This window comes from Anguilla anguilla, chromosome 4 (assembly GCF_013347855.1).
Source record: "Anguilla anguilla isolate fAngAng1 chromosome 4, fAngAng1.pri, whole genome shotgun sequence".
Lineage (NCBI taxonomy): Eukaryota > Metazoa > Chordata > Actinopteri > Anguilliformes > Anguillidae > Anguilla > Anguilla anguilla.
This window is the reverse complement of record NC_049204.1, coordinates 32,547,765-32,572,413: the sequence shown is the minus strand read 5'-3', so window position 1 is coordinate 32,572,413 and position 24,649 is coordinate 32,547,765. Positions and strand designations below refer to the sequence as shown.

At 37.8% G+C, this 24,649-nt stretch overlaps 1 long non-coding RNA gene across 1 annotated transcript in view; it reads left to right on the top strand.

Annotated features, from left to right (window-relative positions):
* Nucleotides 1-2,267: 2,267 nt before the first annotated feature.
* LOC118225900 overlaps nucleotides 2,268-24,649 on the top strand; it is a 38,585-nt gene continuing 16,203 nt past the window's right edge. The window contains exon 1 of the long non-coding RNA XR_004764924.1: nucleotides 2,268-2,419. This is a non-coding gene — a long non-coding RNA (uncharacterized LOC118225900). The remainder of the gene's footprint in view (nucleotides 2,420-24,649) is intronic.

Below are 24,649 nucleotides of genomic sequence, written 5' to 3'. Positions count from 1 at the left end.
TGTGAAGGTCAAGGAGGACAGCTGTGCTTCACAAGTGAATATAGCTCATCATGGCACTCCAACCAAAGATCATTTTTTTGGGGACTGTGCATATTGTACAAATGACCAAGCTTCTCTCAATGAATGAAACATCTCTAAAGAATTAAGTCCACGAGCTTCTAGATACTCAAACCATGCTGGCCATGCAACAACAATCATTTCCACATGAACATGTATCGTCACATGACACAGACATGCTACAATCTGTCATCATAAATTATACTAAGATGCAAAATGCAAATGCATGTCGTCAATATTACGTTTTAAGCCATTGGTTTATCTGCACTATTTCACACGTCATATGCCAAATATGCTGTGCAACGCGAAAGCACAGTTTGATAGGACATATAATTCGTGTGTTCAGTCTAGCAGCAACGAAGACTTTGGGTCATTTCTCCATCTCCCGCAGAAAACACATTATGTCTCTCATATTTACATAATTTTTAATATTTGTCAAACAATCATAAATTACAAATTAATGAAATGTTTGGCGGTCCTTAGAGACCAGACTAATGAACACATCGACGTGTTTGTGTCTTTAGACATATCCTTGCTAAGTTGGAATTCGTTCTATCGCGCCCTATTAAGCTTTACTGCAATTTGTTTTATACAGTTTCGATTTCTTGCTACTACCGGTGGTAACTTGCCAACTACTACTACTGCTACTACTACTATCACCACCACCAACACACAACCACCACCACTAACAACGACAAGAAGAAGAAAAAGTAGAAGAAGGATATTTTTTTAGGTAAGGCTTTGACCAAGACGTCAAAAGCCACCTGTTTTTTATTAAACTTATGATGTCAGCGCTAGAGTAGAACGATATTAGGCAACCGTGATGGAGTGCCAGGGAAAAGGAGCGTCATTAAACTTTGAGAGCTATTCAATACTTCCGCTTCACGTATCCTTAAGTTGATTAGAAGCTTCTAACTTTTTTCTCCCTGGGACTGGTCAGCGCAATTGTTTAACTAATGTCGAATTATGAATTAACATAGTCTAAGTCTAAATAAAATATTTCCTTTCGTCTGTCAAAGGTGAAGGCAAACATACAGTTTCGTATACCTGCAAAGATGGAATAATTTTTATTTCCAAGTATTTTATGTATGTATTAAAATTCCAGACAGGGCATATAAATTCATATAAACATACACCAATTAATTTACCTGCACTACTATTTATTTGTGTTTTCGCCATGACATCCCTAAGCAAAGCTCCCTTTACCTGTTTGACCACTGCTTCCCAAGCCCATTACATATTAATATAGCCATATAATCCACATGTAAATTAATTATAATCATGTGAAAGTTCATGATTATTAGGCTATTTTGTCATGTTAACCATTTTAGCGAGAAATAGCACGATTTTATAACAGCACAGCACTACCAATGTAATAAAGTTGTACTACATGCTCTTTCTCGTTTAGTCCATGCCTCATTCGTCTCTACCTGTCTGTCTGTCTGTCTGTCGTGTAGAGACAGACAGAGGTACAGAGACGCAGAGTGACTATATTTTCAAGGAATGCATTACTTATTAAATGGGTCAATACATGTGTAATTTTTTTACTTTATTATTATTATTTTTTTGTCACGCATATTTTGTGTATATGATTATAAGGTACATGACGTACACCGAATCTGGTGTTGGTGTAAGATACAGTTGAACTTTTTGATAAAATAATATTAAACTCATGCATTTATTCTCTTTTAAAGTTAATAAAAACAGTTCCTTTTTCGGGTACGCTGTTCAAATACGCTTTTAAGGGTGTAACGGTGCTACAAAAAAAAATAAAAAATAAAACAGGCGATAAAGTTGACTAACATAGCCCAACCTAATCGGCTCGTATTTGTAATTGCCTTAATTGCGCATTTTGCACTCATTCGGTGCAGTTTTTATTTGCAACTTTAGAAAATATCTGGTATTCGTTATAACAAAACATTACAAACATTTCTCAGGTAAACAGCTAGATTATATAGGCCCTATACTAGTCTCGTTGACTGCGATTTCATATTTTTGATCCCCAGATTATCTTTGTGAAAGCTGAATGATTTCTGCCAAGGCTTATCCCCGTTGTTCACAAGTTAATTCATCAAAAGGAAAGCTTCTATAAGATTTTTTTTCTTCTTATAAAGAGAGACTAATATAATAAGCCGACCACTGTGACATTATTTAGGCCCTGGCTATTTTTCATAATGCAGCTGATACTCTTTTGTGTTGCTGAGGAAACTCAACAGACAAGAGACGAGGAAACGTCTGGGATTTGTTTTCTTTTATGTTTTCTTGTTTAGTGTTAGTTAATGGTGTGAAGATATCTTTAAATAAAGATAGTTTCAATTCAAAGTCAGGATTTTAAAACCAGGAAATAGGCTAGGCCTCTTCGGTAAGTTACATGCTTTGACATATAATTTCTGTATCTTAAAATTAAAGTAGGCTAATGCTTCAGTATGTCTGTATTCTTGTGTGAAATTAGGGATTTACATTCGCATTGGTATAATATTTATTTACTCGGGTCCGTTAAAAGAGGACACATTTCTAAACATAATGAATTATTCTTAAGATCAATTGTTTCTCCGACCCAGTCAGGGTCCAAGGGCTACAAACAGAGAATGGCCTATTTTGCACGTGTGAGCGGGGAAGCAGGAGACAGCAGTACCTGTCATTCATTAAGACAACAAAAACTCAATAGCAAGAGAAGGAAGCTAGATTAGAACTGCTCGTTATACCTGCAGTGCAATTAATGTTACTTGTTCTTCTAATCCCCTCGTTTTTTCGATTATAATTGATCTTAAGGGTAAAGGGGTAGCTATGCTATAAATAAAAAGAATAACAACAGTTTTCCAGTTCCTGTACATTAATTGGGCATAGCTGTTATCAAGCTGTTATTGTAGATTTTTCCAGTTTAAAATTTCATTAGATATCGTAGCACCACGGAGTGCCTTGCAGCGGTCAAATATGACGGGCTGGCTGTTGAAATAATATTCATTCAGTGAACAAATTGCGCGGAAGGGTTTTCGACCGCAAATAAAAAGAGATAGTAAATGTATTTCTTATTTTCTGAAATGTACCGAGCTGGAGCTCTTTTATACAATTTCTACCGTTTTACCCTGGGGAAATGTGGTTCATTAATACGAATCTATGTATCATTGTTTTTGGTGATGCAAGACAAAGCGTGTATCGCTGTAGTTAATAAGCGCTGCCCCCTCGACTCGTAGGTGAATCAGCACACACTTGAACTGAAAAAGACTTGACCTTTGCCTTTATGTTTTCTCCAGTGTTTATCTAAACCACAATCAGCCTTTATAAGAGACATGCTCCAGTGTGACACTTCCTATTCAACAGATGGATGTTCGCAGTCACATAGAATGCTAAGGATTTGAATAGCTAGATGTTTGTAAATGTTTGTTTGGCTGCTCAGTGCTTTCATTAAATATTAAGACAGTGCACTCAAACACTAACCGTATCACTTGAAACGCAGGTGTCGGAGAGATGACTTGGAATTGGTTGTTATTCGCCTACCTCTGCATGTACCGACGCCGTTACTGCTATTATACGTTTTTTTTACGAATGAGCGTGGAAATTGTGGGGGTGGTTCACTTTCTGAATTCTGAAGAGGTGGACACTTGGGCATGTCCAATGTCTAGCTTGCGTATGCATATTGATAAAGACACAACAGAAAATACGTGGCCTCTGATTTATTTTACTAGATCTTTCTTATTAGAAAGACAGAATGAAGTGACTTCTGATGAAACGTGTTTCAACTTTTAAATGGTGAATTTGTCACGCATTTCGTATGAAATACAGATATTGAAATATGACTAAACAAATGCCCTTCATATTCAACGGTAATTCGCTCTGGAAATGATAAGAGTGCGGAGAGGACAGGGAAAACCACGAAATAAAAGGATGAACCGCAAGGGCGACGTAAGGTTTTCATTTTAAATAGTAAAAAGTATGGTGTACCTCAGTCCCCAAAAGCATGGGAAACCAAAATGTGGGAATTATTGAATTGAAAGAAAGGAAATAAAGATTCAGTCGTTGTGCGACCTTCCTTTGTCCGCTATACTTTTTAAGAATTGCGAATAAGCAATTCTGATCATTTTATTTAACTTTCATTTCAAACTGTAAAAAAATGCGTGCACATATCAAGAAAAAAAAAAACATAACAATAATGACAACAATAAAAAATACTTTTGTTTACTACTATTATTATTATTATTGTTGTTGTTGTTTTGTCGGTTATAGCCTATTGGAATGTATCCAAGTAGCAAACAAAAATCATGTTCAGGATGGATTGCCATTGTTAGAACTAAAATTGTGCTCAGGATGCACGTTTTCGCACCATCATATTGAATTTCGTTGGGTGAACATACTTACAAGAGATTTCAGCACACGTCTATGTACGTAGCCTAACAGCCTTAATGTTTACAAGGCATTTCATGTTTCGAGTAACATGGTAATGTGCGATTTACATTTCTAGTCGTTGACCAAAGAATCCGAACTTGCAACTCAGCAAGTTGCGCCAACTTACACATGCCCGGGACAGAGAATTTTAATGATGCCGACGATTTCATAACATGTGTCTTTAGGGCTTTTCTTAAGATCAGTAAAACTGAAGCGTGTCTTTGATTTTCCTTTTATTTAAAATTGGCTGCAAATCTTACCACTGAATTCAGCAATTTCATTCTGTGGCAGCAGTCTCAGTCGAAAAATTGCAAATATTAATATTAACAATGGACTGAGGGCCAGCGAGAGAGAGAGAGAGAGAGAGAGAGAGAGAGAGAGAGAGATATGATTGTGTTAGTAACTCAGAGAACCATAGCATTTGATACCTCATGCACTATCTGTATTATTTCATTTAAGTTAATTTATTTATATCTATCACCAATAGCAGCCTATTAGCCTCTTTGGCAATGTTCGTTCGAATGTACCAGCAATAAAAATAAATAAAAGATAATGTAGCTATTATCCAATACATCCATATTCGTTATTATCTAAGTTTTTGGTTGACTCGATATGGCCTTAGCTCGGACAAAGAATTCGGAAGTAGGAGTTCTGTCGGAAATAAGGTACATGTAGCATAACAAGCAAGAAGTGATCTCTCAACTGCATTAAAGTACAGACAACAAGCAAATGCAAAAACAAACTTAGCTGGGAAATCAACATTTTCCATGGGTTCTGTCGAGTAGCCTAAGATTAATCATCAGTCGTCTAACTTCACACTGCTGCACAATATTTGACAAAACCTAAAAGCCTATTATGCTCAAAGCCGCTTTTCCATAACTTTGTTCTTTTGATTTGTGGATCAAAGAACTCCAAAATTGGCGACGCGAAGATGTATATTGTTGAAGTGACAGCATCACAATACAGCAAGAGCATGGTCCATCGGAAATGTCAGCATAGGAAAATAATAGGTCGGGTAGCGAATTAATGTGTGTGTGTGTGTGTGTGTGTGTGTTACAGAGAGACAGAGAGAGAGAGAGAGAGAGAGAGAGAGGCGGCAATAAAGGGAAAAACGGCCCGCTTTCAAGCCGTCACATTTATTGTTTTCGGGTGAGAACCATACAGTAGAACGCCATGGTACCACAACCTGCTGCTTTAACAAAGAACATAAAAGTTGAAAGCCCAATGTCTAGAGTGGGAACAGCAACAGAATAAACAATATTTTCATTCATTTGAGAAATGAGGGTTTTCAAAACAAGACAAAACCAAACAAAACACAAAACTAACCATGAATACTAGCATTGTCCATTCCTTTTCAACTTTGATTCACCATATCATAACCCCTACGAAGAAGAAAACATCAATATCCCAAAGGAAAGGCCACGTTTCTATGGAAAACCAAGGAATTTTAGCCCATAACAGATCTGGTGTTAGCAAAAATCAAAGAGATCAAAGAGAGAGCTCCTGGGAGCGCAGATGCGTCTGAGAATCAAAGATGGACGATGTTGACTTTTAAGTACTTGGCAAGATTTTATATGTTAGCCCAATTCCGTTTCCAAGGCAATCCATAATGCGCGTTCAAAACCGTCAGAATGTATTACTTCCAAATACGTAAAGGAAATTCCATGCGTGTGTGCTCAATAGCAAAAAAACAAAAAAACAAAAAACAAATATATAAATAAATATATAAATATATAAATATATAAATATTTGTGCAGCTATGCTTAATAGGTATATTATATTAAGTCCGGTTAAAACTTAATTGACTTTCATGGATGAGTTCTATAACCAATTTTTAGGTTACTATATATTTTTTTTAAAGTTTGATCAGATTTCTGCAGGCCATTGTAGGATATCGCAACTTTTAATTAAAACAAATAGGGGTGCATTTCGTTTTAGTTCTGAAATTTTGACATTCATTTTTAAAAGATTGATAACTACATTGCAAATCAGTACAGATATATCCTATTTTTTTATCGAGTACCACCGTTGGAAGTAGTTTTTAATTTACCCAGACTGGGCATAACATGCATGGCATCCGCTGCACAATTCTGTAAAGTAATAAAATAAATACAATCAATTCCAATCCAAACCTATGAGTTATGTTGAAGACCTGTACGTAAATGTCGTTCCACTGACAAGTGAGCGGGATGTAAACTGAAAAGACTGGAGGTGATAAAAAATCAGCCTGCAACAACGGGCGCTACAATTGCAAACTGAAGTGATGCTATTATAATTGGCCTATGTGCTTTTCACTCCTGACACATAGGCCACATGCACACGAAAGCGCGTGCCGTGCGCATACACACGTAAGCACACACACACGCTCACACACACGCGCGCACCATGTGAATCGTACACATATGAACACACTGCCTCAGAATGAATTTAGAGGGTGTTGGTTTGAATCATGATATAGGCAGTTGATACCTTATTCTGCATTCCGATGATCATGGAAGTCCCTGGTCTTCCTTCAAATATACTTTGGCACAACCTTGCAAACAAAGTTGTTTGCAAACACCTGCGGGAAATGTAAAAAAACAAATAAACAACAAAACACTCCTTTTGAAATAGGCTAGCTCCCATTTCAGACACTTACAAAGTGATCGTGTCCGAAGTGATAATTCATTTGATGATAATAATCTCCAATTCTCCAAATTACAAATTGAATCAATAATAATAATAATAATAATAATAATACAGTTGCCTAAATCCAGTACTGAAGTTAATGCACATTACTCATAGATAAAACAGACCACTTACAAGGTCAGTCAGTCAGAGACAGACAAATGAATGATTTAGTTCAGTTGTGTCATTTTCACCCAAATGCTGATATTTTGTGACATTGGTTGTCATATTCTCAGAGCTGCATACTCCTAGAATGTGTTGAAATACCTGTTGCAATTTCTTTTCTCATAGCAGCGAATGGAATCATTTTGTGAAATTGAAGTTATCTGCATGTGATGTGAAAAGTGCAATTAATGGTAGCATTAGACATGACACAGTGAAGATTGCAGAAAAAAGCAGATGCATCAACAAGACTTGACAACTGACATATGACTGACAACAATAACATTGTATGGTCGACCTCTTAGTTGATATATCTATTAGGCATTAAGGGGACCTTTATGTTCACTGATTTGAAAATATGCTGTTTTTTGTGAACGTTGAGTAACAATTGATGGAACAAAAATAAGGGAGTGGGTTTAGAGAAAATTGTAGATATGGTGTATTGTCACATTTGGTGAGACTTATTTGAACATATTCACAGTCAATGCTGACACCATACAGTTTATTTGTCTCACACCTAGTCAAAATGTGTGGTTTTCAGCTGGGTCGATGCAAAATGACATGGACTAAAAAAAAGATGAATGAAACTCGCTCAATTAAATAGCAGCAAAAATATATGCATATGCACTATTGTCATGTGCTCCCCTTTATTAACCAAGTCAGGTTTGAGGACATAACAGCTATCCCATAGAGTCCCATCAAAGAGCATTCACATCTTGGACAAAGATGGGCAAAGATCTGTGTAGAATAAACAATAAGGTAATGAGCTATATTGTGTGCTCAAAAATGGGGAAAATATATTTATATATTTCAGACAGGATGACTCACGTATTTAAATTAAATATATTAATGGATATGCAAAGTAATTATTTCTGGTTTGGCACTGAATGGATCTGCGTTAGGTATGTCTGTGCTCACACTAGCACACACTAACCTATCAAACAGGGATCATGATGAATATTCCCCACTAAATGGGAGGAAAAAAAAAAAAACAGTACCTACAATCAGACCCAAAAAACAGGTGGAAGCTGGGGTGGTAGAGGGTGCAGTTTGTGATCTGCAGCAAGCGTAGCCATCAAATAGTAGCACAGGCAATAAACAGTACCTGAGAGGTCTGACAGTTGGTTTAAAAAAGGCGCCCCATTAGTAATGTGTGCATGTGATAGGTTGAATATGAGAGCATGTAGTGATGTGTGTATGTGATTTGTTGAGTATGAGATCTGGTAGAGCACTGTTAAAAAGTTCCTGTGAAAATCACAGTATCCTCCCTGCAACTGGTCACCAGTATGTTCCTGTAAATATATTTTCAGTGTTGTCACTGTAATGTGAAACACAGTAACCATGACTTTACTGTAAACACAGTATAATGCTAATTGCAAACTGTGAAAAATGAAACGGTACAGCAATACCTACGTAATGACCAAGGATTGAACCCAGCTCTCTAGGGTGAGAGGTGGCAGAGCAATTCACCACGCACTAGATGAATATACTGCGAGATCAATGTAGCGATGATCTGGTGAGGTTAGAACTCTTGTCTCCTGGGTGAGAGGCGGCTGGACACTGCGCTCAAGATGAATTTACCTCTAGCAGAGCAGTTAGTCACCCCACTAACAAATACCTACATCCACAGTCAACAGCTGGATTTTTACCACCATTACAGTAAATTACTGTACATCAAAACTTCCAAGTAGCCTGCTGCTGTAAGTTCTGCAAAATGACATGAGGACAATGTAGTGACCAGTGAATTGTGGATTGGGGGCTTTAATGCCAGTCATAGTCCAAATATTCTCTGGAGAAGGATGTCATATCAGGATTCAAGAGTTTCTTCTTTCTTCTGGACTTTCTGTCCAGTCCAACGGCTGATGTGGACCTTTGAGGCAGCTCTTCTGCCCTGTCTGCTTTTCAGAAACTATTTGTTTCTCGTCATTGATCAGTTTTGTCAGACGTGTAGACCTTTCCTATACAACAAAGTCTCCCTTTCCTCACTACCTAGTCACAACAGCTCCTAGTCCGGGCCTAGGTATTCTCATACCTGGACTACTGTAATTCTTATTCTTGCTGGTCTTCCTGCTTGTGCTAGGAGCCCTCTGAAGCTAATACAGCAGCTGCATGACCACAGTCTTCTCACACATGTTCATGTCACATGCCTCCTAGCTTCGCTGGCCACCGGTTACAGCTCACATCAAGGTTAAAGCCTTGGTGTTAGCCTACAGGACAGTGAATGGCTCCACCATACCTCTAGTCAATGTTCAAACCTTAAACAGTAAGATGTCTCCATTCCAGAACCTACCCTATCCCTGCGTGATCACTTCTCCTAGTCACAAAGCTTGTCTTGTCTGTACTTGACCCACAGTGTCAAAGAAACTTTCTAATGTGCATCTTCTGACATAGACATCTTTTCAGGCTACATCTGATTCCCTCCCTCCTTCAGGTTATTGTGTTTTTATAGTTTTAGGTTTCTCTTTAGGTTCCATAGCAAAAGTATTAGGCCACCTGTGATTTTTTCAGTGGACGAGGGCATTGTCATCTTTGAAGACACCACTCCCATCAGGATAGAAATGTTTTATCATAGGATAAAGGTGATCACTCAGAATAACTTTGTATTGATTTGCAGTGACCCTTGTCTCTAAGGGAACAAGTGGACTTAAACCATGACAGGAAAATGTCCCCCACAGCATAACAGAGCCACTAGATATCCTCACTGTTGGGGTCAAGCATTCAGGTTTGCGCCATTCTCTTGGTGTATGCCACACATGCATTCACCCATTTGTCGAGACTATGGTGAAGGATAACACATCTGACTACATCACTTTTTAGACCAGTGCCTATGGTTTTTGAACCACAGAACTCACTGAATGTGTATTAGTTTTTGTAATGAGGGGTTTATGCACTGCGACTCTACTATAATATCCATCTCTATGTAGTCGCCGTTCGTGTAGACTGTTCTTGCTGACACATCCTGCATTGACATTTTAAGTCACCTGAGAAAGAATTGCTCTATTTCTTTCCCTTACATATCACACTAATGCACAAGCATCACGGTAATTGAATGTATGATTTTGATGACAATTTATGACCCTGTTTACTGGTGTCTTTCCCATAGATCTAAATGCACTAAAATGTCATTTTAGTCGCTGTTCCTATTGAAACATGAGCCAGTTGAGCAGTCTTTGTGATTGAAGCTCCTGCCACCCATGCCCCAATAATGAACCCTCTTTAAAAGACAAGCAGATCTTTTCTTCTTGCCACCTTGATCCAAAATTTAGGTCAACTGGGCCTGTTTAACATTTTTATACATGCCAGAGAGCGTGATAGGATGTTAATTGCTTAATTGTATCATGTAGTACACCTGTATGGAAGCATCCACATTTGTTATGTTTCTCGACTAATTTATTCAGGTTTTTTCTTAAATTTGTCTGTGTAAATATAAATATAGGCTACTCCGATTCGCAGCTATAGTGTTAAGTTAACCAATAATCAATATAACAGTAATCAGATCATGTGAGAACATGAATTGATTTCCATGACGGCACTTTACCCCGGAACTTTACCCCGGAACTAGGAACCTTTTGAGGAACTCAGTGCGTTTCCACCGCAGGAACTAGGGTCTTAGTTCCGGGGGCTTTATTTTACCCCCCAAAAAGTTCCTGCTTGCGGGGTAGTACTTTCCGAAAGTACAGGAACCTTTTGGGTGGAGCTTTCAGCGCTGAACATTTCTGATTGGTTGAGTACTCGCAGCATTTTTTTGTGTTTGTTTTCAGCCGCCATGTTTAAAAATATGCAGCGGCAAACCAATTTATTTTCATAATAACTTCAAATCAAACTTGTATGTTATGCGGCGCAGTAGCCTAGTTTTGGTTATAGCCTGCCAACGTCTTGGAATTATAACGTGTGCTCTTCTGTTCTTTTCTTGCTTTAGTATTCGTTTTATAATTTTTTTTTATAAAAAGCATTCGTGCTGGGACAGCATATTCAGACTGCCGTAATTTTACTCTGCCATTCTTCAATTCCACAAAAAGACCAGGAAGACTATGGACTAATTTATGGTGCATGGTTCGCATCTGGAGGGCACACTTCGCTGCTCGGCTAGCAGTAACTTCGAGGGAAAGAAAACGGTGGCTGTACCACTACTAATTTAAATTTTCACGCAAGTCTGAGTTTTCGTTCTATTCTTGTCATTTTGCGATTTGCGATATGGAATTGACGATGAGAAAGTAATCAAACAGCAAATTGTTTACAACGTGTGCATGTTTTCTGCTGTTGTTGCCAGTTATACATATAAATGTGAATGCATTCGGTCGCTTCGGATGTCAAGACATGAAAGCGAATGTTCGCATAAAAACATAATGAATGTGTTTGAGAGGATATATAAAACAGTTACAATCTGACTATTGGCCTGTTATATCCTATTTGTTGCATAACAACGGTCCAAATTCAACTACCAACGACAGTTTTGCTTGACAACGGTAAAATAAGCCCAAACGGCTGCAGAAGAATATTTCAATTCCAGGTGATTAAATCGATAAAAAAATAAAAAAAATACAAAAGTAACCATATATAATCATTGTTGGTAACCTGTTGTATATAAGTGGAATAAACCCCTCTGGGCTGTCCCGGTTATTAGAAAATAATGTAGACTACTTCGGTGGTAGTATGGGGTTACAGAAGAAATCATAGGACAGATGGACCGACGACAACGTCATTTTTTCATATGTCAGTGGGCTAATCAGCCGTGGGCTGAAGGAACCTTTTAGTTCCTTGAAAAGTAGTTCCTGGGACTAAAAGTTCCAGGTAATTTTGGTGGAAACGCGGCTCTATTTTGGATTTTTTGTGAACCTGGGCATGTTTCCCAGTAATGAGGGAAATAAAATTAATCAAGAAATTCAAAAACATCGGCTGCTTTTTAGACCTCTAACAGTGCATTTCCACCTGGCATTAAAAAGGACGTCCACATCCAAACAGCTGTGATATAAACTTTGGGCCGATGAGAAGTTCAAGCTCCAAAAGCTTGTCAGTGTGGCCCTGTAGTAGCTGGACACCTGAGTTGGCAACAGAATGATCGTACATTTTTTTAGTGTAAGTGAAGCACCATTTGTACATAACTTCTATTAATCCATTATATCCGCTTATTCTTGCTCAGGGTCACAGGAGGTGCTGGAGCCTACCCCAGCATGCACTGAGCGAGAGGCAGGAATACAACCTGTACAGTTCACCAGTCTGTCGCAGGGCACACACCATTCACTCACACACTCATACATAGGGGCAAATTACACTCTCCATTTAATCTAACCTGCATGTCTTTGGAATGTGGGAGGAAACTGGAATGCCCAGAGAAAACCCATGCGGACACAGGGATAAAATGCAAACTCGATAATGGAAGGCTCCACCATGCCACAGTTGTACAGGGCCTATTAAAAGCAATAAGTCAGTACACAGAGCTTCCAATGGGAGAGCAGTTCTGGGAAATTGTCTGGCTTTGAGAGCAGATGGGATTTTCTCCAGTGGGCAGTCCCATATTCCCATCATTGCCTTAGAGGACAACACAAGTGATTACTTCAACATGAAAGATTGTCATTCCTTTATGGATCATCAACACCGATAAGAACCCTTTTCTCACAATGTTGAATGTGCAGTTTGATGATGTACATTTAAATAAAGAAATTAAAAATGAGAGTTGTTGAGAATAGGGATGACCTTGCAAGATGACATCATCACACAAAGGCAGGACTGAAAAACTGAACTGTTTCTGCAGCTTGGAGCCTTTACACTTTTCAGAAACATGAACATAATTCGTCCCCGTCCATCTCCAGAGGTGGTTTTCTTGATCTGACTATGATCAGATTTCAGTGCGCTTTTTTTTTTTTTAGCATTTTCCTGGCCTTTAACGTTGGATCTTGTCTGTCATAGCCACACAGATCTGATCACGGACAAATTTTAATGCCAGGTTCGAATGGGGACTGTCAGAAGTACCAGTTCGAAACACTTTCATCAAAACCATTGTTAAGACTTGCAATCAATATGTGGATTGTCTGTAAACTAGCTTGCCAGTTCCCATGGGTAGTCAACTGACAAACAATTGATAGCTTCACTATAAATGCTTTTTTTGAAGACACTATCTATCAACCCATAACAAGTGATGTCATGTTCATTGACAGTTATCCTATACGTTTAAATGCTTTCTGTGCATAGTTTTGTCCCTGTAGTCAATTTTTCGCCCATAAAAGGCAGAACAATAGATATCTGAGAAGTATTACCAGCTGTACCTTTAGGAAGATGGTGTGCTATGTAGGCCTGTGAGTAGGCCATGCTACCAAAATACCCACCCTGCCTTTTTTTGTTTTCCACTTTATTGATGTACTTATTTGTAAGCAGCCTACCTTTTTCAGGCTTGGGGATGGCCAACAAATGGAAAGACAGAAATCCAAGTGTGACGTCCACCCTCCCTGCTTTACAATTGCCACCCCAAAAAGTTTGCAATCTCGCCAAGGGCGGCTGAAAGGCTACAGCTGTAACTGATTATAGTTATAAAGTATGCTACATTATGTGGCTTTTGAGAAACAGTCAATTTTGTTGTGGACCTTAATGCAGCACTGTTGACATCTACATATTGCAGTTTATTCTTTTAACTGCAGTGCAGTGACATGGTATCACCTTTATCTGAAATTTATAGCATTTGTAGTATTTTCTTATCAATGATAAGCCAGACTCATTTCTGTTTAAAGCTGGTTTATTTGCATTAGTGATCTTGATTCTGGTTCCAAGCCCCAGTCTGTAGGCTATCTATGAGAGTCTACTGTATTTTGAATATGAAACTTTATTAATATTGCCAATGTTACTGACAGCAGGCCCATTAATACATTCATAAGTGCACATTCCCCCATCCCTTTTTTACCGTTTTATTTTTAGGAAAGGAAACTGCTTGGATGTGGGAAAGATTCTGTCATTGCGTGTTTAAGTCAATCAATGCTATCCTAACAATAACAATTCTATCTTACACTAATTAATGTTACCCATATCCCTAGCTTTCCCTTCCTTACATGAAATCTAAGAGGTATGGTAATATAAAATATAAAGCAAATCGAACATTCGTACACAAGTGATTGTTATGATAAAACAAATTCACAAACCTGATTACACACACACACACACACACGCACACACAATGGTATTTTCTTCATTAGCAAGGGTAAAACCAATATAGTTAAAATTATGCAACATATCATTAAAAGTGTTCAGTTATATATATATATATATATATATATATCAACATTTTTAGGGTAAATACATTTTGTTTAATCAAACTATTATATAGCTCAAATTTGAACAAAATAATTATGAATAATTTAAGACACTGGCAAATTTAGTGTCCCATTTATGAAATCCATTGTACATATCATTTATGTACCTTTCTTTACCACTACAACAAAGATAATAATAAAACTATAGCTCATTAAATACATTTGTTGTTCTGGTGAATATTATTTTTTCACTTTGACTTGATGGCAGCAATAATATAATATATGTCCAAGAGAGGGTGATTGTGCTTAAAAGAAAGCCAAAAGTTGATGAACACATGTTAGGGATGCCTAGTTTGAAAGTAATGCCCGGTGTTTCCGGCTTACTTTTTCCCATCAAAGAGCAGTTCCATCAGAGAAAATGGATGACTCTGTTCAGCAGCCATGCATGGCTGGGCTGCATGCACTTCACACATGTAGGTAAACAATCCCTTGTTGTTCATAGAGAGACCAGTCTATACGTGGTGCAAACATGTGTTGCGCCAAAGTTGCATCAAAGGTCAGGCAACTTTGCTTTGAACACTTCAAAGCAGGAGATGGGACTATAGCTTTTAACTTTTATGGCAGGTGTATGCAGGGGTCCTTGACCAGCCCAGGGTGGTCTGGGGTGGGGGGTGGGGTGAAGACTGCCATCTGACCAGACTGTCCGAAATGTCTTTATGCGACAGGAGACATTTGGATTCTCAGACCTGAAAGGGCCTTCGGAGAGATTTGACGTAACAGACTTCACTTCAAGCATCTCTGGTTTCAGAAGACCTCAGCAGGACATGATGGCAGAGTCTGACTTTCTCTAAAAAAAAAAAAACAGATACATCTGGGAGAGGGCATTTCTGACTGACCGTGAGCACTGGCTACACTCTCAGAAAAGGCCAGAATTCAGAAACCGGTGCTGGCCCGGAGACCAAAATAAGTAATTGAGGTGAATTTAAACTAAACTATAGTCCTGCATTCTCTTGCTGTGATGGAGATTTTTTCAGGACCTTTTTTTTGTTTAGCATTATCTATAATTATCCATATGGAAGTGAGGTACTGCATATTTTGTTAATGAACCCTTCTGACTGACAAGTAGATTGCCTCCCTTTCCCTCTGCTAGTTTAAATCTCAAAGCTCCCATGAACATTGTGAAAAGCCATTACAGTCCTAAAATGAAGCAGGTGTGTTCACGCCACTTCACAGATGGTGGGGAATCTTGCTTAATGAGTGAGTCAATAATGGAAAACTTTTTTTATTTTGGTATGAAATTAAGAGCAAATGTCCTTCTATCAGTTATGAAAACAAAATGGCATATAATGAAACCTTTTGAATCTCAAAATTTGTCCTGGCATGACAGTAAGATTTAGAATAATCTTCCCCTAAAAGAGCAATAAAACGTGTGTGATCCTTGCAGAAATAATTCCCTCTTCCTTGGATCAGTGCATCAGTAACTAAATGATCACGTCATCCCCAGTTTGCAGTTTACATGTGTTCCTCCACTTATACTAATGAAGCAGTCTTTGAAAATGGTGGGTCTGATTTACCTGCCCGTCGTTAATATTGTCTTATTAAAAACGCTATTCTGCAACATTTCTGAGAAGCATTACCCTCAGAGCATGCGGCATCTTGTTTTATTTCAATATTACGATGCAGGAAGGCTAATATTGTAGCTAGATGATTAAAAGAACATTACCTGGGCCTTGAGATCCCTGAATGAGCTATGCTAAATTGGTTGTTTCCAGTTTTATGATTAATTGAACTTCCAAAACCACATTTCAGCACACTTTGTTTTTCTGTCCCCAGTCATCTCCTATTATTAAAGAGAAATTCTGCATTTCTCACTTGGAGTCCAATTAAGGATTTGCATCGTGACTGTATTTTTCACTTTAATTACTGTATATAAAGTAGGGTTTGACTTCTTTCCTTATTTATCAAACTATGCAGAAGAAGCAGAATTCATCAAGTAAACAGATAGCTGTACCTATAATTGCAGCTTGTTCTCAGCAATACCAAGGAAATATGAGGCTCTAAATTTCTTTATAGACAATATAATAAACATTGTAGTAATTAAAGGTTCTGTAAATCACTTACATGCCAAATATTCAGAGGATATAAAATGCATTCATTTTAGAAATAAAATAATACTTAACATTCAGCAAAGCACATTTAAAGAAATGTATGTACCTTGTGTGTGTGTGTATGTGTGTGTGTGACATTAGTGTTGATTGAGTTGATACCTGTATAAAACATGTAGCAGTACTCCTGTGATGTCTGTTCACCAATTTATTGTGAATTGCTTTCATTTTGAAGTTTTTCAAATAAGCCTTGTCCACCTATTCACAAAAAATGTGTACCCATCTCTATATCTTACTCAAAAAAAGGTTTTCAAAAGGTTCACATGCTCTAAAAGAAACATGTGTACCTTCTGAAAATGGAAACATTCCATCCTCCAGAGATGGAATGTCATCCCATCTCTTAATACTTTGCAGTATAACAGTAAAAACTGCTCACACATGGGAATTCCCACAATGTGTTCTTGACGTTATTAATTCCATTAGACCCCTCATTGGGTGAACAGTAGAATCCAGTTTACTATGGCCGTTCTGGAGCTGCGTGTGATGTTTTAAGACATCTTTTGGACAGGAGGGAAAATAGCCATTTTGCTGCTAAAACTTAATGGCCAAAAACAAATAAAGTTATCTTATCCTTTCCTTTTTTTTTTTTTTTTTGCCTATTTTAGGAGTCAAAGTAAATCTATCAGCATTTTAATTAGAGTTTTTCATTGGCCTGCTCAGAACTTTGGGTGACAGGTCATATGCCTGTAACAATGATTTAATGCCCCGCAGTTTATTAGGACTGTCTACTGGCATGTAGTCCTAGTACTCAATGTAGTCCAGTATCACCTCACTGTCCTTAAAGGTCCTCCAGGCTACTTGATGAAACCTCAATGAAAACAGCTCCCTGTTTAATTTGGCACAGCTGGAATTATCAAGCATACCCATAGCAAAGAGAAATAGACTGTATTCTCTGTGATTTTTCAATTTATTTTTTAGCATTAGCATGCCAAGATTTACACCGCTTACACATGTTTCGTACGGCGAGTGCCTCAGTCTGGCCTGGTGATTTTTCCTCCACAGAGATTAGCTGTCCAACCAGGAAATGGCTTGTTGATGACAAGCTGTCCTGTATGATCTTGTCATGCACTACAGTGCAAGCGTGACTTCTGAGCATCTTCACTGGGTTGCTTGCCTGGCCACTTGCTGATGGAATTGGCCTGAGCGTGCTGGTAATGGGAGATAAGACTAATCCCAGTGGATGAGGACAGGGAAGCAAAGAAAAAGCTCTCTCTCTCTCTCTCTCTCTCTCTCTCTCTATATATATATATATATATATATATATATATATATATATATAGAAGATACAGTCTATTGTTTATTTTACATAAATTATTTTGGGGTTACAAAACTGCTTCCCCTCAACAAAAATACAGCATACAGCAATCTACAGTACAGATTAAATGCACAATATATACTACACTCCACCCACCCTGTGTAGTCTGCTGCATCATTGAAAGTTTATATTATTGCAGTGTACTTATTTTGCTATATCCAGATATTCTCATGTTAATTTTAGTAACAAATTTGCAGTTTGAGTGGTTTTATTGAATACTGTAAGAAATGAATATGGTCTGTAAAGACAAAAGCTGAAAATAAGTTGTATTAGTCATATCTTTGAAATAAAAATAAGTGCGCATTGGTGAACATATTAGTCATTCTATTTCTTTTGGGTCTATTTCATTTAGGTCAAATTATTAGGGTGTTAACTATTTGGAGAGTGTTTGAATGTGTAATAAACAGTTTTTGTTAGCGTGCGAGTTCATTTGTGGTTTACTTTTATACTTTTCCTTCAAGATGCTTATTTGCATATTCAGTTTTTGACAGCTGAAAGAAAGGCACAATTTAGAGCACAAATCTAAATGTTTAAAACATTCTCACTCTCTCACTCTTTCTCTGTCCCTCTCTCCCCTTCCTCCGTCCTCCATCGCGGAGCGTTTGAGAGCGCGGGGACGAGCGGTGGCGACGGTTACCGCGCTGGCATGGGGTACCGCGTGCGCTGGCCGGCCTTCTCTGGGCCCCGGCGGGGAGGCCGGCGTGACGTGCTTCGCCGTGACATGCGCTGCCTCCCCGACGGCGTGTAATGGCACTGCCAGACAGGAGCTGTCCGTTCCCTCCACCGAAGCGCCGCCCCCCCTGCGGGGCGCGTGATTTTTTGTTGGCACCGGTCATGGCACCGATCATGGGTCCTAACTCAACTTGTCACTCTGAGAGGAGCAGGCCGGTTAAAAGACAATTGCGTCCCACAAGGATCACACGCTGCAGCCTGGCCCTCCTAGTCACGCTTTCATTTATTCATTTTGGTTTTTTGTTTTTTTTTTTGGTCGTAAGGAACACTGGCAAGATGGTTAGTGCGGTTTATTTTTCAAACAAAGTAATCTTAATAAATGGCGTTGCTTACGGTTTATGTGTGTGCATTGTGTGTTCGTATAATGTGTGTCTGTGTGTGTGTGTGTGTGTGTGTGTGGGTGGGTGTGTGTGTCCGTGTTTGTGTGCACACACAAGCTTGTTTGGTCTGTTTATCAACAAAGGTTAAAAACTGTATGACAACGTGTAAGTCACAGCAATAAAGATGTGATCCTAAACTCCAGTGCTGGATGGCAGCAGCTTCTGCAGGTTTTTGTGTGTTTTTCTTTTCTTTTTTTTTTCAATCAGCAGCCAATTTAGGCCTTGCTAATAAGGTGTGTGGGTGTGTTCTTTAACCAATCAGTTTTTAAATCACATTATGCACTTGAGTGCTGAGAAACATCAAAAAACCAGCAGACACATTGGCCCCCTAGGACTGAAGTTTGAGATCCCTGCATTGGAGGAACAGACACAGATAGATGTACAAGATGTTTCAGAATGACTTGGTTAAAGATGGCCCTGTTTGGCTTATGAAGCTCCTTGTCATGAAAACGTTGTGTTTTATTTATCTTACAGTGAGGGGCATGCTCAAAGCAGGAATGTTTTTCATAACAGACACATCCTCGCCACAAGGCAACTAGAAACACATCTTCTTATGCTCCAGGGTTACAGGGTTGCACATGGAATTCATTAGTGGTTCTTTTAACATTGAATAAGAATGGAGCAATAAATGTCAGGAATTCCAAAAGGGATAACAGGACTAAATTCTGCACATCAAATCCAATTGGATTGTGCATACATCAGCTTAATATTCCTTGATTAAGAAGGCATTTATTGAACCCGTTTGATGATATACAAAGTCTGTGATGATTAGGATCTGTTTTTTTTATAGAAATATCGCTGAGAAAGGTCACAAAGATCCTGCTTAGTACAAAAATGCAAACATTGTAAATAAATAATAGGTGAGAATTTTAAACACATCTGCACAGACCTCTGGGGAATGCATCGCAGTTTCTATTCTCAGTCAAAACGAATGATTTGTGATTGTGTGTGCTTGTTTGTGAGTTTGAGTTATAGCAACTATAAGATTTTTAATACATTTGCAGTCAGCTTTATTGCAAATACTGATAATTTCAGAGAGAGAGAGAGAGAGAGAGAGAGAGAGAAGCAGAGGCAGGAGTTAAGGGTTATAACTTGTATTATAACACTGAATTGTGAAATCTGATCCAAGTTATCAAACACATTAGCACCATCAGCCCATATTAAAATCAATTATATCAATGCAATTGTCAATATATGAATGATCAATTATCAGTATCAATAATGACCCCCCCCCCCCCCCGTAAAACAGTATTCATTTCAAAGATTTCAGTTGTCCTGAATTTTAAAGGTAATAATGGTACCCATGTATGTGACACTATATAGATTCTATGCTACAAGTTTCTGAACCTCATTGAAATAGTTTCCCCATAATTCTTCCTTGCACCAGATTTTAACATGAAAAACAATAAATATAACAGAATAGATGTTTAGATTTGTCAATAAAAAATAATTTAAGACAAGTTTACACTGACTATATGTTAATTTGTGTTCACAGAAAGAGTTCAATCCAGTGGTGCTGTGCAAACAAAATTCATGCAAGTGTTATTTTTCTTTACTTACGGAAATATATTAATTCAAGTGTTACTATAAGAATAATCTTACACATATTTAAAAAATAAAACGAGTTTGTACATTCAATGCATCCATTTAAAAAGAAATACACAGTGTGGTTCAAATTCATTTGGATTTAAAAGTAGATTCTAGTCAAGATTTTAAAGAGAATTGTCAGATGAACGTTCTGCATTAATGCACAATGTATATGGATGTTTCTATACATTTGCTATGTATGTATCAGATTCATTCAAGATTTTCAGCCTATTCTACACATTATCCAGAATATTGTGGCGCCATTTTCCTGACTTGCAAGCACCCAGTGTTAAAACATGTGTCTTTATTTTTATTATAAGCCATTGCTAGGTTGGACCCACTCTCAATGTAGGACTTTCTAGTAAAGTTGCCTGCTGAAATCATCCAAACCACCCTTGACTTCTTCAGAGGGCGAAAGTCAGTGGATATTTTTTTTCTTTCACTTATGACAGTATTTGTCAAAATGAGAAGCTCTGTTAACCAGTCACTCATACGAAAATAATGACCCTTGCATTGCACCTATAGGGTTGCGTTAGCAGGGCATATCCTCCATGGTATCTTTTACCTACTGCTGTGTGCTCCATTATATACAGTCACACACAGCAGTACGCAGAGTGATAGTCCTTTGCCCTGAGATAAAGCTGGATGTTAATTAGTCAGACAAATTGATTTACTTTGGTTATGCTGAGAAAGAAAACTTTTCGACTGTCTGCTTGTCAGTGAGCAGTTCCTCGTTCAGTACTTTCTGGTTGTCCTCTATTCCCTTGCTGTCTGTGTCTTGTGGTGGGATTTAATCGTCAGAGTGAAATCAGAGGTCTACAGATGTTTTCAAGATGTTTTTCTGTCAGTAGCAGATTATCCCCTGTAGCAAAATCTCATTAAACTGCAATTTACAGAGCTCCGCTGATGTTGCCATCAACCAAAATTAAAGGCATTAATTTTTCAAAGTTCACTGAAGTCCCTCCATAAATGATGTAGCAGTTTGGAGAAGCGATTTGCTAAAGCATTATTTGCAAAATTAACTCACATTAACTTGAACAAATGTGACCGGGGACCGGGGTCTGCGACGCAAAGAAAATGTGCAAATGCCGCCATTTTGCTCGTGTCATACTGTAAGGAGATGTGCCTAATAAGCCTTCTCATGCTGAGCGTGATGGGAATGGGGAAGTATGCGGCACCCGGTCCAGGATTGCTACCACGCCAGCACAGATGCCCATATGAGGGGTCAATGAGCCTGTGAATTTTAATGGACACACATGAAAAATGATTCGATCCGCAAACTTGAAATAATTAGAAAAATTTTGTCCACTTTGTCTTCAACTGGGAACGTAACATTTTATTTGAAAGAACAATAACTTCGATGTCCCGTATGTTTTGCGGATAAATTCCGGATAGGTTTAGTGAGACGCTTGTCTGTGAAGCAATATCATTGCATTCATGCCCTGCTATACGGGGAGCTCTAAAACCTTTAGTGTAGTCACACAGGTTTTTTCCATGAAAGCCCAGCATTTTAACATTTCATCTGGTTTTCATGAAATTCCACTTCCAGCTCAGTTGTGAAAAGTAGGGAATTTGACAACCCAGCAGGGTAGGTTGTTGGTGGGTTGGTTTGGTTGGTGGGTGTGTGTGTGTGTGTGTGTGTGTGTGTGTGGGGGGGGGGGGGGGGGTTCAGTAAAACTACTGAAACTCAGACTTACTTGACACTTAATTAGATTACAGAAGATTTAAAGGTATAAATTCAAATGTCTCTTTAAAACAATGGGAGACATTGTACACAATCACATCCTTGTATATAATCAATATAGGTGCAAATTGTAAGGGTATTCCATATGAATCAATTGAGATTGAGTGTGATTTTCCTCATAGTGGTAAATATGGATCCAATTATGAGTGTTCAAATAAGTGAATTGGTCAGTCCTTGAGCCAGAGATCCAGTTGTACAGTGGGCAATTCTGTGTGATAGTACTGGTTCATAGTTTGCTCTGATTATGATGCATACATGCATATGTTTTAAGAATATTTTCTTTTTGACCGAGATGACAAGTTTAAGCTGACTCAATGATATGGATTATTGCAAAATTATTGAGGAAAGTTTGAATATCATTAATTTATAATTTTTTTTTTTAATAGCCACATTGAAAAATGTTTTCAATTTACATGATATAAGAAAAATGCCAATGTTGGCCTTGGTTTGAACAAATAATCCAATATTAGAGAAGTCATAGCATTCTTTGAACTAACTGCGTTCTGCAGTATTCGGCAGTATTACTTCGTCACTCTTCTCTCAAGCACACAACTGTTTTTGATATTAGTTTTATGAAGTTTACCTACTTTATTAAAAGATCAATCTATATGAATATTTATGACAGGAATGACTTATAAACTGTAATGAAATAATGAACTTTTCAGTACTTCACAAAATGGACCACAGACAATATACACAGAGAAGTGATGTTTAATGTAAATCTTTTGAAGATACTGACAAATTATGTGTTCTTGTTGACGTACAGATTAATGCAGAGATACTGGTAGTGTCAATAGTGTCGCCAAAATCTTCTCAAACAAAAACATATCCCAAAAAACTGAAGATAAAAGTATCGTATCCACTAAATCCTATCTGTTACAACTACTTGAAATGTCTTTACACAAATAAACCATATGCCGATATTTTATAATCTCTACAGCATTTGACAGCATTATTAAAGCGGCCAGTAAAGGACCAGTGAATATTTTTGCAGCGGTAAATTATTTTTAAAAATCGCACTTAACTTCGTTTCAATCAGTCATCAAGTAATTCAATAACTATAATGTATATCTACTTCGTTTAGACATTTTGCGTGTTTTTGTAATTCCCGAACATTATGTGTCGGCAAATATGCACATCAAAATTAAAACGAATATGATACATATTTGAAAATGTTGATTGGAAAATTTCGATGTGCATATTTGGTGACAGCTCTCTCTCTCTCTCTCTCTCTCTCTCTCTCTCTCTCTCTCTCTCTCTCTCTCTCTCTCTCTCGCTCTCTCTCTCTCTCTCTCTCTCAATGCGAAGAGCAACTTCTGGCCTGGAGCAAAAATCTTTGAAAATCAGTCTGCCCATGTTTGGTTTGGTTGGATGGAAGCCTAGAGAGACACTCGCTCTCGGGACCGACCCCTTTGGTAGAACTTTCCAACGCATCGGTAATAATGAGCTGTATACAGACAAGCCCCAGTGAAGTGGTCTTAGCCCGAATCACGGTTTGTAACATTGGATAAAAACCTATTTTATGAAAAGATTAAGTTAAAATAACCATAAGTAAAAGTTCAGCCACGTGGCGCTGGTGATGTTTATAGAATCAGCGGTACAGTAAAATGTAGCTGAAAATGAAATTTAGCATTTGTTTCGCACTAACGTCTTTAATTTCAATGAAAGTTCTTAGGTTTACCCTTACAAATGAAACAGACTCGTTGTCCACTGGACCCGTTTAATTGACTGTTGATGCTCACTTAAACGATGGTAAAACGCTCCCAATGGATTGTTGTCACCTTCGTCATCACACACTCTAATCACTGTCCACACTTTCTGTGTGTGCATCAATATTTAGACTGCTTGTCAAAGCCTGCAAACGAGAAATAAAGCCACATTTTAAAAGTATTTTGTATGGTATGGTATTTTATTAGTTATTCTGATCCAAACTTCGTCAGAAGATGGTAATACGTTTGAAAATGTACAATAATAATAATAATAATAATAATAATAATAATAACAATAATACTTATTATTATTATAATTATAATTATACTAATAATAATAATTATTATTATTATCATTATTATTATTATTATTATTATTTAGCAGTAGTAGCAGCAGCAGCAGCAGCAGTAGTGATAGTATTTTATTTCTGATTTTTTTATTGCTTCGTCGTTGTGGTACTTTTTCTTGTTGCTGTCGGTACAGTAGGATACAGATATAAGACAATATCT